The following is a 12,484-nucleotide window of genomic DNA, read 5'->3' as shown; positions in this document are numbered from 1 at the left end:
ACAAGCAGCAGCAATCTGCAAACGTGCTGCTATAACGGTTTTGATTGGAATACTGTGCCGTCACCCCTCCTGGAATCAGATCATGCCATTTTTCATCTTCTGAAAGGAGAATCACAAGAGGCCAATGAAGAAACAGCTTCCCCTCATAAATCGTTGCTCTTATGAAGTTAATCAAAGAAGGCTGAAGAATAGGCAGCATATTTGTGCATGGTTTACTCCATAAGTTATATGGTTAATGAAAAAGTACTGTTAACAAATTTCAGGCTGTCCAATGACCCTGCTAGCTGTCATGTCCTCTTGAAGATGTGAGTATAGTTGTCAGTGCACAGTGTGCCTGCCAAGCATGCCTTTATAAGCAAGGATTTTGAAAGTATTTAGACTCTCTTATAAGATTTGGCTAAAATATTTTCTCAATACCTTGATTTCTAACTGGCTTGATTTTGTAATGCAATCCAATATTGTAGGATCATTATTTCCACATTTGTGCTTTGTATTACAGAGGTCTGCTCTGATAAAATTTGAAAATAGCTCTTATTCTTATCAATACAGACTTACATCTTCACAGCAGACAATACAATAAAAGATAACTGCGATTATTTGGACTTCCTATGGGTGGGGCATTTGGACTCCCCATATGGAAGCAAGAGTACTAACAAATCTTCAGAAAAGCATAACAACTTAGTCGGTGTCCTATAACAGTATCCTGTAAAAATACATCTTTGGTTATAAAAATAGTTTATTTTATATCTTAGAATAGTTAAAAGGTTAATATATCAAATTTTCAGGCTTGCCACAACAAAGTACCACAGCTGGGTGGCTTCAACAACAGACATTTTTCTCACACTTATAGACACTAGAAGTCAGGCATGAAGGTGTCCGCAGGCTTGTTTCTTTTAAGGTCTCTCTCCTTGGCTTGAAGATGGTCGTCTTTTCCCTCTGTCTTTGCATGGTCATCCCTCTGAGTCTGTGCCCCCCTCTCTTCTTTTTATCAGGACACTGGTCATATTTTAGTAGGGTTCACCTTCATGACCTCCGTTTAACTTTGCCTCATTAAAGACCCGACATCCACATAGTCAAATTCTGAAGTAGTGAGGGTCCATACTTCAATACTGGGTTTTAGAACACAATTCAGCCCATAATCATTATCATATATCATATAAAATGGCTGAAACATACTTCTGAGATCAATAATTGTAATTATGTCAGGAAGCTGGGCAGAGTCAAATTTATGACTGATGAAATATAAATTCCTAGTATTATTTTCAGTCTTTGCATTGGTGCTTTCTTTTGATTGCAATGCTTTTCTAAGGATACTTCTATGGCTCACTCACTTTCCTCCCTAAGCCTTAACTGACTGTCATCTTCCAGTGAGACATCCCTGGACACTGCCCCAGAAACTCAGATCACAGTTTTCCTTCTCTAGTGTTCTCCAAAACACTTGTTGCCTACTGACTATCTTACATTTTACTTATTTATTCTTCCTTATTATCAATTAAACTTAAGTTCTGAGATCATAAGAATTTTTGTCCAATATATTTACTATGACACCCCTGTACCTGGCAATATAATAGGACATAAGTAAATGTTTGTTAAATTAATATAAAATAGCAACATAAATGCCATTTTACCTATTAAATAAAAACAAATAGTAATTTATTCTCTCTAATAGAGTCTCCTAAATACTAGCACTATTCAGACATCTTAGTTTCGGTATGATATTTTTGGAGGTATAAATGCATCTAAGCTTAGTATTTTTAGATTTCTTTAGGAAGCCAAGGAAACTCTTGCCAACATGGTGCTAAAAATTTCAAGCACAGTCACTTCAAACAGATACTGATTTAAAGCATTTCCTCAAGTATATTGGTGTATAGAAAAAGAATGTGACAATGAGTAGAATATTTGTGAGACTTGATATTGAGGTCTAAAACTAGGGTCAATGAGAACTGGATAAAATGAGGTTGATTAAGATAAACATTAATTCCAGATGAATGACTCAAGGTTAAGCTACTTGATGAACAATGGTGCCATTCTAAGTTATTAAACAGGTAATAACCTGAAAAATAAAAAAGAATAAATATAATATAAATCTAATAAGGTAAAAATGACACAATAGAAATTTTGGCATAGTGAACATTTATATTTGCTGAGCTGTTTAATTGGCTTAGGAGATCTTTTGATTTGCACAGAAAGTACTGGAAAGATGAGACCTTGAGATTGCTCTATGCATCACTTTTTAGAGTAGTCAATATAGCATTCTAATACTCATTGAGTGTATTTCATTTGAATTTAATAATATGGAGGAAAATAAGGTTCTTTCATGAAAATATATAATTAAGTGATGAATGTGATTGATCATAGTTGATAAATGAACTCAAATTTTAATTGAAGCTAATTGGTTTCATGGAAAGATGAAGAAGACAGGAGTCATGAATTCTAGACCTAGTCATGACACATTCTAATTATACAATTAAACTTTGATTTAAAATAATTGTACTGATTGCTGTATGAAGAAAAGACTTATAGACTTTTGAGGTATATGTCAGAGTGGAAGCAGGAAAACAGTGAAGAGACCATTGTGATAATCTTCTTAAAGATGACAATACCATGAACTCAAGTAATAGCAAGAAGCAGTCAAATGTGGATCTTAATGGGACAGGCTGTGCTGAATTGGATGTGGGGTGGAGGGGAGAACAGGATAACTCAAAGATAAATGAAGGTACTTATTCTTTGATATCAAACATTTATATATTGTTCCATATGAAGATGTACATTATTAGTCAATATTTATTCTAAAACATTTATCGGTGTTACTTAGAATACATCAAATACTGTGCTAAATGGTAAGGCTCAAATGGTAAACTATAACACAAAATAAACTTTTTCCTATTTAAGTAGACCATAATCTTCTAGAGGCTATCTTTAGAAAAGTAAGTGTGCACATGGTTCTGTGGTAGAATATAGGAAATGCACCATAAGTTTTAATAGAATAAATGAATAAATTAGTCAATTAATTGCCTCCACAGTGCTATCTAGGCATCTAGACTTTACAGAATAATTATTTTATTTCATTATAGGTAACTTAGATGAAATTTCATTGTCTTCTTCAAAAAGGATGTTTTAAAATTATATATATCTTATTTTTTTACTTATTATATCACTTAATTTGAGCTAAATAGAGTTAGAGTTTGTAGACAATGGGCCATAAATATTCACCCCTGCATCTTAAATATTTCTAAGAATATTCTTCCTCATTTTTATGTGATACTTGTAATGTCTTTTTGCTATAGATAATTTGCTAAACCAAGTACTAATAATGTGAATTTAATGTGTGTTTTGTCCTTTGGTCCAAATTTTCCATATATTTCTTATACTACATTTGTGATCATCATCCTAATGTTCCCATATTATGATACCAAAGCACAGAATTATTTAATTTTGCTGTAATTTTTGTAGTTAATTTATTAGCAGAGAAGATATTTCCCAAATTTTCTCTTTAACCACCAAAAGAAAAAAAAAACAAGCAAAAAAATCAGCCAAACAAGCAAACACAAAGCAACCTTCCACCAGCACACCATAACAACATAGTCTGACTCAGAATGTATTTTGAAAAGAAAAACCAACTGGTTTGTCTAACAGATTAGAAGCAAATATGTAAGAAAAAGAGAATAGTCAAAGAATTTTCCTAGCATTTGGGACTAAGAAACTAAAAAATACAGTTGTCCTCAACTCAAATGAGAAAGAGGTACAGGAAGTTTTGAAAAGTCTCAATTTGGACTTTACTGATTCATGGTTTTATAGATTCCAAATAAAGATATTGAGTAGGTAGTTGGATATGTGAGTCTAAAGTTTAGAAAAGTGGTCTAGGGTTGTAGATATAAGTCCAGCAGTCATTATTAGGATGTAAATAGTTCTCTACCATGACACTGGTGAGCTCACCAAGAGAGAGAATATAACTTGATAGGAACAGAAAACCAAAGCCTGAGTACGTTGACACTTCATAATTAAGAGTTCAAGGAAAAGAGGAGTTACCAGCAAAGAAATCTGAGACAATAAGAGAAAAGCCAAGCGTGCAGATGTCTTGGATCCAGATTTAACCGCAGGACACAGTAGGCTCAATAAACAGTCAAGAGTAAGTGCTCAATAATTTTTAAATGGATAAATTGGTTTTTACCCATTGACTATTGTATGAACAACCTATTCTCTTATCCAATTACAGCACAGAGTGATGATATTCATACTTCTACTATACATTCTTCCACCACCAAAACCACCGAGTACAGTAGAAGAGCCATAGCAAGCTCTTTACAGAACTCAATTAGGTATGAGAGGGTACACGTACATAAATTAATGAAGGATAGACAAGGAAGAGAAAAAGCATGAAGCTCTTTTGTCAAATAGTGATATGTATGGTCCACTCTGTTAAGTCTTTTCTGAAAAGTTGACATTACTGCTCAAATGATGTTTAGAGATTATAAGCACCTTTAAATTCTTTTCTTCTTTTCTTTTCTATCTTTCTTTTAAAAAGGAGAGTGGAAATGTATTCATTCAGGCAAAATATTAGCCCTCATAATTTTTTTGTAGGTTTTTTTTTCTTTGGGGCATATAAATTCTAGTTCTAGTTACACCCATAAAAAAAAAAAAAATCAAGCAGGCTGGTTGAACATTTAGCACCCTGATGACAAATGGTGTTTTAGGTACAGCATTTCAGTTTTGGTGAGGTGGATAGAAATGTTATAAATCAAATTATTTGTATGCTGTTCATTTTTGTCAAAACCTGTTCAGGAGGGACACAGGAAAACATATTTTATGAGGAAAAAAGCCTAGATAAAAATCCTAGTCATATAATTCACTGCAGTTTAGAGTTTACTATTGCTATTAATGGGCATTCTGTATTAGATGGTATATTGAAATAGTATTAGACAGGTGACTGAAAGAGAAGGATTTATGAAATCAGCTAAGAAGAAATAAAACTGAGGTTACATGGAGATCTATAAGTCATAGATATTGAGGAGTAGATAGCAGTAGCTTTAAAAATATATCAAGGTCAAGCAACTCATATTGTGGAATTGAGTGAATCAAGCCAGCTGATCTATAACTGTCAGAATATTCAAGAGACTATTGTAGTGATGAGTCAGAACAAACCATTCAAAATATATCATTGCATTTTTCTTATGAAAATAATAAATATACAATGTAATCTAGTTAAATAATTTCAATTAAAAGGCTAGAAAATTCAGAGTAATTGCATAGGATAACAACAGTAAAAAGATAGTAATCATTCCAATTTTAAAGAAAGTTTAATATTCATTTATGTTAGTAAGTAATTATGAAGAGTTAGAGAGTTGAGGTCAAATGATTCAAAGATTTGTTTATAACAATCTTCTTAATAGTCACCACATATTTCATCTTCCTGCCCCTTCTATCTAATAAATTGATTTCACATAAAATATGGCTTTAATTGCGTTATCTATCTTTGGTATTACTGCTATTCAACATCATTTAATAACACCACATAAATAAATAAATCACAAATACTTTGGCATGGCATTGAAAGCTGACACCACATGTCTCTGAATCACTTATTACTCCTCAGTAAGACTTCTTACATTCAGTAGATAGGTTAAAGCTGCTTTGCTCATTATAGCCTCTTGGTTTTCTTAGCCTTTAATCTCCTGAAAAGACTTAGTTTCCATTCCCCACACGTCACCCCGCTGCCTCATTTCTCTTCATTTCAACTCAAGTCCCACTTCCTCTCTAATGACTTTCCTAGGTACTAAAACTCATAAGTAAAATCTTATCTCCTATAATTGAATGAAAAAAATTTGGATAGTAATGATTCCTATGCTTATCAGTTACAATGACAAAGTGGAAATAATGCTAGAGTGTGAGGAATGTGATCAATAATGATAAATAAAGTATTATTTGATGCCAAAAATACTAACTTGGCCACAGTAAATGTTTCATACTAAAAAATATTGGTCTAGATATTTAGTCAATGATTTAACATGAGGATTTATAAAAACCTATAACTATCTTAAACATTTTATTTTAATATAAAGTATAAAATGCACATCCATTCACCAATAATTTTTAAAGTAGGATCAAAATCTTTAATTTAAATGTTTAAATTTCTGCACTGTCTTCCTTGCATAAACTATAATATAATGTGTGAACTTCAAATTGAGTTTCTTCAAAGCGTCATGGAATTTAAGACAGTTGCTAAGCGAGGTGATATAAAATGTCTCCAGATTTTTCTGATTTTTCCCCCAAACTTTTGCAATTTCTGCCTATACATCATTCAGCAGATTTCCCCCTCTCAACTTCATCAAGTCTATCCTAATCATTCAAGTTCATTTTTATACAAGCATCAACACTTCATCTGCCATGCTCATATTCATCTGATTGGGCATACTTAAAGTTTATAATTGTAATGATAATGTTAACTGGAATAAATAAATTTAGAAATGAACACAAGTGATTCTTGGTAAAGATTTAACTCAAATGGTAAAAACACACAGGCTTTTGAACCAGGATTTCAATGTGCAATGGGCAATCATCTGCATGTTCTACACAGTTGATTAACTAAAGGTCAGTTAGAGTTTTTTTATTGAAAGGCAAATACTCAAAAAATATGAGCTGAGCAATTATAAGCTGAACACTGTGACTGTAGGTCAGCAGTTGTCAGAGAGAAGAACATGTGAAAGGTAAAGGTACCGGAATGAGTGAATCTGCGTGTCAACATCAAATATACTACTTTTCCTGAGAGTAAAACATAGTCCCTGGTCTCAAGGGCTAGTTTGAAGCTAAGGGAATTGTTTCAAAAACCTCCCACACTCTACTCAGAACCTTTTCACTCTGGTCTGTTCCTGTTGGTTTCCAACCTCGTGCTTCTTACCAATGCTGACTACCTTATCTCATTTCTGCTACCTGCCCTATAGTGGGGTCCACCCACAGTAAGGGCAATGAGAGTAATCTAAGATTTGAATTATTAAAATGTTTCTGATCCTAAAACAAGTTACACAGACATGGGGACAATAATCTTCAGTATTAACCCAGCTCAAAGGTTTCTCACGGGCTAGTAAATAATAAAGGAGAGACAACACAGGCTTAAGACCACATGATCAGTTACCTACATGAATTTAATAAAGTAAAAAGAAAAAGTATAGTTTAATGTGATGTGAATACCCAGATTTATCTTTGGGTATTTAAGTTAATCTTTGTGCATATTTCTCAAATTATTCAATTTATTATAAACCTTTTCCAAACTTCTTTAGGACCTTCTCTCAGGGTGGAATTAGCTGCTAGACGTCCCCTCTAATTGTATTTTACTTCCTGTGTGAGTGTATGTTTCCTCTTTTTCTCATCATGTTATCTTTGGCATGAGGAGGGAGCCTCATCATGTCAACAACTGGTACTTCCTGTTCAATTCTGCCTCAGTTGACCCTCTACTCCATGGATCCAGCCCAAGTGTATCAAATAATATTTGTAGTCACTTTGTCTAATTTCCACAAGATATCAGATATCTGTGATTTGTAATTCACTGACTTTATATTTCTGTTTTCACTAATGTGATGGTTAATTCTATGGGTCAACTTGACTAAGCCAAAGGGTGCTCAGATATTTAGTCAAGCATTATTCTGGGTGTTTCTGTGAGGGTGTTTTTTAAGGAGTTTAACATTAAAATGGGTAGACTGAGTAAAGTATACTTCCCTCTTTGATGTTAATGGGCCACAATCAGTTGAAGTCTTAGAGCAAAAAGTTGTCCCTCCCCAAAGTAAGGAAGACTCTTCCTTGCCTGATGGTCTTTGAACTAGGATGTTGGCTTTTGTCCTGCCTTAGGACTTGAAATGAAATATCAGCTCTTCCTGGGTCTCAAGATTGCGAGCCTTCAGAATGGAAGTATACCACACTCAAACTGGATACCTTCTGCTCTTCCAGGCTTCCAACTTGGCAACTTATGCTGCAGATCTTGGGACTTGCCAGGCTCCATAAACCCTTTCTCTCTCTCTCCTTCTTTCTCCCTCTTCCTCTTCCTCCCTCCTTCCCTCTCTTCCCCATCCCTCTTTCTATATTTATAACAAAAATTTGGTTCTGTTTCTCTGGAGAACTCTGACTAATACAACTGTGAACACAATGAGACATGGAGAAGGCTGCTGAAAAACAACAGCAACAACAAACACATTATATTAAGGGAAAATAAAGCAATATTTTCAGTACTCAATAGTGACTCTCTTGCCTACCTCAATTTTATGCACTGACATTTATGAAGAGTTCTCATTCTACCCACATACTTAGTCTAGGTTGCTGAATGAACACATCCTAACCAAAGGTCCTACATATTTGATTTTTAAAATATTAAGCCATTTTATATTCCATTTTTTAGAGACTATATCTTATTTCTTTTAATTCTTGCTCTATTAATACTGCTTAGTCAGCAAGCTGCATGCTACTATTTGCCTCTTTAGACCAATGTCTGAGTTGAACTGACTGCTTCACTTTGGTTTTCTTTTTATCTCAATAGTGACTCTCTCAAGGCCTACCTCAATTTTATGCACTGAAATTTATGAAGAGTTCTCATTCTACCCACATACTTAGTCTAGGTTGCTGAATGAACACATCCTAACAAAGGTCCTCACACACACACACACACACACACACACATACACACAACTTTGTAATGATTTAACATCAAGTTAAAAAGGGGTCTAAAATATTATACATAAATTAATATAATATATAAAATCTATGAGTGATTTAAGCCATTACTTTAATTATTTAGTACGTTTAGAATTTTTTAAATCAGCCTTTTATGCAACCATAGATATGTGAGAAGAGGTAGCTTTGATAATTTTTTTAAATGACAATCTGTCTACAAAAATATCCTAAAATGGCCACTTGACCATTTTCACCTTAGAAAATCCTACCTTATATAAGCCTCATTGTCTAACCCAATACTCAAAGAAGATGAGAACCAAAACCTTAGTACTTCAGTAAAGTATTAATATGAGTAGCAGATAATTAAGAATATAGAAATCTGATGAGCTGTAATGAAAACAAGAGCACAAACCTCTAAGAAAAGCTAGAGTTTCTTGCATAGAAAATTGCCTTCCTCGACTACAATAGAACCATTGTAGTATACCACAGATATTGAGCCATCCTAAAATATCAACCACAAAAAAAAGAAAAATAAGGTTTCAAGATCCCATGCCCTTGAGTATATTGCAGCTCAGTATTACTTATTTATTATGGGCCCTAGGTATTTTTGGTCTCCTGTGTATGATTAGATCAGGAAGAAAATGTACAAGTCACAACTTAATATTCCTGGCACCTCTAACTGTCTTAGAAGAGAAAGTGAAACATCAAAGTGCTCAACACATGATTAGCACTGAATAAATTTGTCTTACCTTCTGCTTTCTTCATGAAGTGAGAAAGTTTTCCAGACACAATGAGACATGGAGAAGGCTGCTGAAAAACAACAGCAACAACAAACACATTATATTAAGGGAAAATAAAGCAATATTTTCAGTACTTATAATTAAAAGCAGCTAAATTTAACATTTCACAGAATTTAACCTGAAAATACAGCTGTTGAGAAACAGAAATGGTATCTCATAAATGCAGAATTTGTTTAAAATATCCCAAATTAATCTACTATACCATAATTTCTCATACTGCAAAACAATGAGCAATTCCTGCATAATCTTTAACATAAGATTCAAGAAATATTCATTGAAGGTCTACTATATGCTAGGTACTGTATTAAGTAAGCATTATGCATTAAGAGACATATTAAATATGGTACTAATGCAATCTTCATGATGTAATCCACAGGAGAGAGAAAGACACGCAGCCAAATTAATCTACTATACCATAATTTCTCATACTGCAGAACAATGAGCAATTTCTGCATAATCTTTAACATAAGATTCAAGAAATATTCAGAAGGTCTACTATATGCTAGGTACTGTATTAAGTGAGCATTATGCCTTAAGACATATATGGTACTAATGCAATCTTCATGATGCAATCCACAGGAGAGAGAAAGACACGCAAACAAACATCATACCCTGTAATATCTTCAAGTACAAGGCATTCAAGTGGTTAGGAGAACAATGAGATTAAATAAATATTCACTTAAGTATAGGAGATACATTAGGAATTTTCCAGAAAAACAGAGTTAGGGCAAGCATTTCAAGGAGAAAGAAGTTTACATAGGCATAGAGGCAGTCAATATCATGACTTAGTCAGGGAAGTACAAATAGTTCAGTGTGTATAGACTGGCAGATAGGATTTACAAAGATTGATAGATGAGGTAAGAAAATTGGAGGGGCCAGAATATGAAGGGCCTCGTATTACATGGTAAGGATTCTGGCTTTTATCTTGGATGTATTCATTGAGGAATTTAAGTAAAGGAGTCATAATATAAATAAGATGTATGCTTCACACTGGCTGTACCACTGGCTGTAATATGGAAAACGGATAGGAAGAGATTTAAGTAGGAGACACCTGTGCTTGATCAGGTGACACTATCCATTGAACCACACTTCTTTCCCAACACTTTTTAAAATACATTTTTATTGATTTCAAAGAGGAAGAGAAAGGGAGAGAGAGACAGAAACATCAACGAGGAGAGAGAATCATTGATCGGCTGCCTCCTTCATGCTCCACCCTGGGGATCGAGCCCACAACCCAGTCATGTACGCTGACTGGGAATCAAAATGTGACCTCCTGGTTCATAGGTTGACACTCAACCACTGAGCACCACTGGCTGGGCTACCAACATTTCTTTAATCCTTACCAATTTAACTCATTAAATTCCCATAAAAGCGTATGAGTTAATTACCATTATCCTACTGCTACATAAGGAAACTCAGGTATAGAAAGTTGAATGAGATGTTAAGTACATTAATGTTAAAATAATGTACATAACACTATAAATAACTTTTTATTGTACTTTTGTAGACTCCTACAAGAACCAAATAAAAAATATTTGCATTTATTAGCTTTTATGTAGGCTGAATTAATTCATCTTTGTAGACCACACAAGGAAAAGTACTTGATTTTATTTGGTATGGGTTAGAAAAGAAAATGTTCTCTTTTAGAATGTTTTACTTCTAAAAGTCTCATAAAAATAACTAATCCAGTGTGTGGATTAGTTATATATATACCTGTATATCTGTATATATCTGTAAATACTACTGCCATTACTATGACCTCCACCACCACTAGTAATATTCAGACAAACCTTGTAATGTTTTATCTATAATAATAAAAGCGTAATATGCTAAAAAGACCAGACAGCCAAACGACCTTCCAGAAGTCCTCCCAGATGACCTTCTGGATGAAGCCAGGGCTGCAAGGGCCAAGCCCCTTGCACAAATTTCGTGCATTGGGCCTCTAGTTTTAAGTATGAGCACAATAACCCTTTTTTACTTCTAAAAGTCTCATAAAAATAACTAATCCAGTGTGTGGATTAGTTATATATATACCTGTATATCTGTATATATCTGTAAATACTACTGCCATTACTATGATCTCCACCACCACCAGTAATATTCAGACAAACCTTGTAATGTTTTATCTATAATAATAAAAGTGTAATATGCTAAAAAGACCAGACAGCCAAACAACCTTCCAGAAGTCCTTCCAGATGACCTTCCGGATGAAGCCGGGGCTGCAAGGGCCAAGCCCCTTGCACAAATTTCATGCATTGGGCCTCTAGTATCAGATAAAGTATTAGGGGTAGGAAGACTTAAAGAGGAATTCAGCATTAGCTACCTATAATAATAAAAGCGTAATATGCTAATTAGACTGGACAGCCAGGCGCCCTTCTGGAGGACCTTCTGGACGAAGCTGGGGCTGCAAGGATGGAGGCAAGCCGCTGCGGCTGCAAGGGCAGAGGCCCTTGCACAAATTTCGTGCATTGGGCCTCTAGTTTTAAGTATGAGCACAATAACCCTTTTTAACCCTTTGGCATGCTTATTGTTCAATAGAAACATTACTTTTAAAACTTTGTATTATTAAAAAATATTTGTATTTAAACTTTGTGAGTCACATTATGCATTCCTACTTTATAAAACTGTTTTTGTCTTATTAAAAGATCTGAGTCAAGTGTTCTATTCTTACCATTTTTAAAACCTTAAATACAAAACAAAATTGTAATACTAACTTAAAAACTAATTTTTAAAAATTAACATAAAATTGCTAATTAATGCCTGAATTAACAGAAATCAGAGTTCATTACATGGAATTATTAGCTAATTTATTGAAATCATTATGTCTGCTCTTAGAGCTATATACCAACTCCAGAAATAACAAGCATTTGGTGTAAGGGTCATTGCCTTCATATTTGCATATGTGATACATTAATTGATCTCATGTGCATATTTAAATTAAAACTGCATTTTCTTGAATATTCCCTAATAAGTTTGGATAGCATTATGTGATTAAGGCAAATGTTTATTTCTAGATAATTTCCTTTGCA

At 33.9% G+C, this 12,484-nt stretch overlaps 1 pseudogene; it reads left to right on the top strand.

Moving 5' to 3' along the window:
* The first annotated feature begins 2,604 nt into the window (after positions 1-2,604).
* LOC102242296 overlaps positions 2,605-12,484 on the top strand; it is a 13,981-nt pseudogene continuing 4,101 nt past the window's right edge.

The sequence above is a fragment of the Myotis brandtii genome, unplaced genomic scaffold, assembly GCF_000412655.1.
Source record: "Myotis brandtii unplaced genomic scaffold, ASM41265v1 scaffold51, whole genome shotgun sequence".
NCBI classification, from domain to species: domain Eukaryota; kingdom Metazoa; phylum Chordata; class Mammalia; order Chiroptera; family Vespertilionidae; genus Myotis; species Myotis brandtii.
Note: the sequence above shows the minus strand (reverse complement) of the source record. Positions and strands in the feature narration are given on the sequence as shown.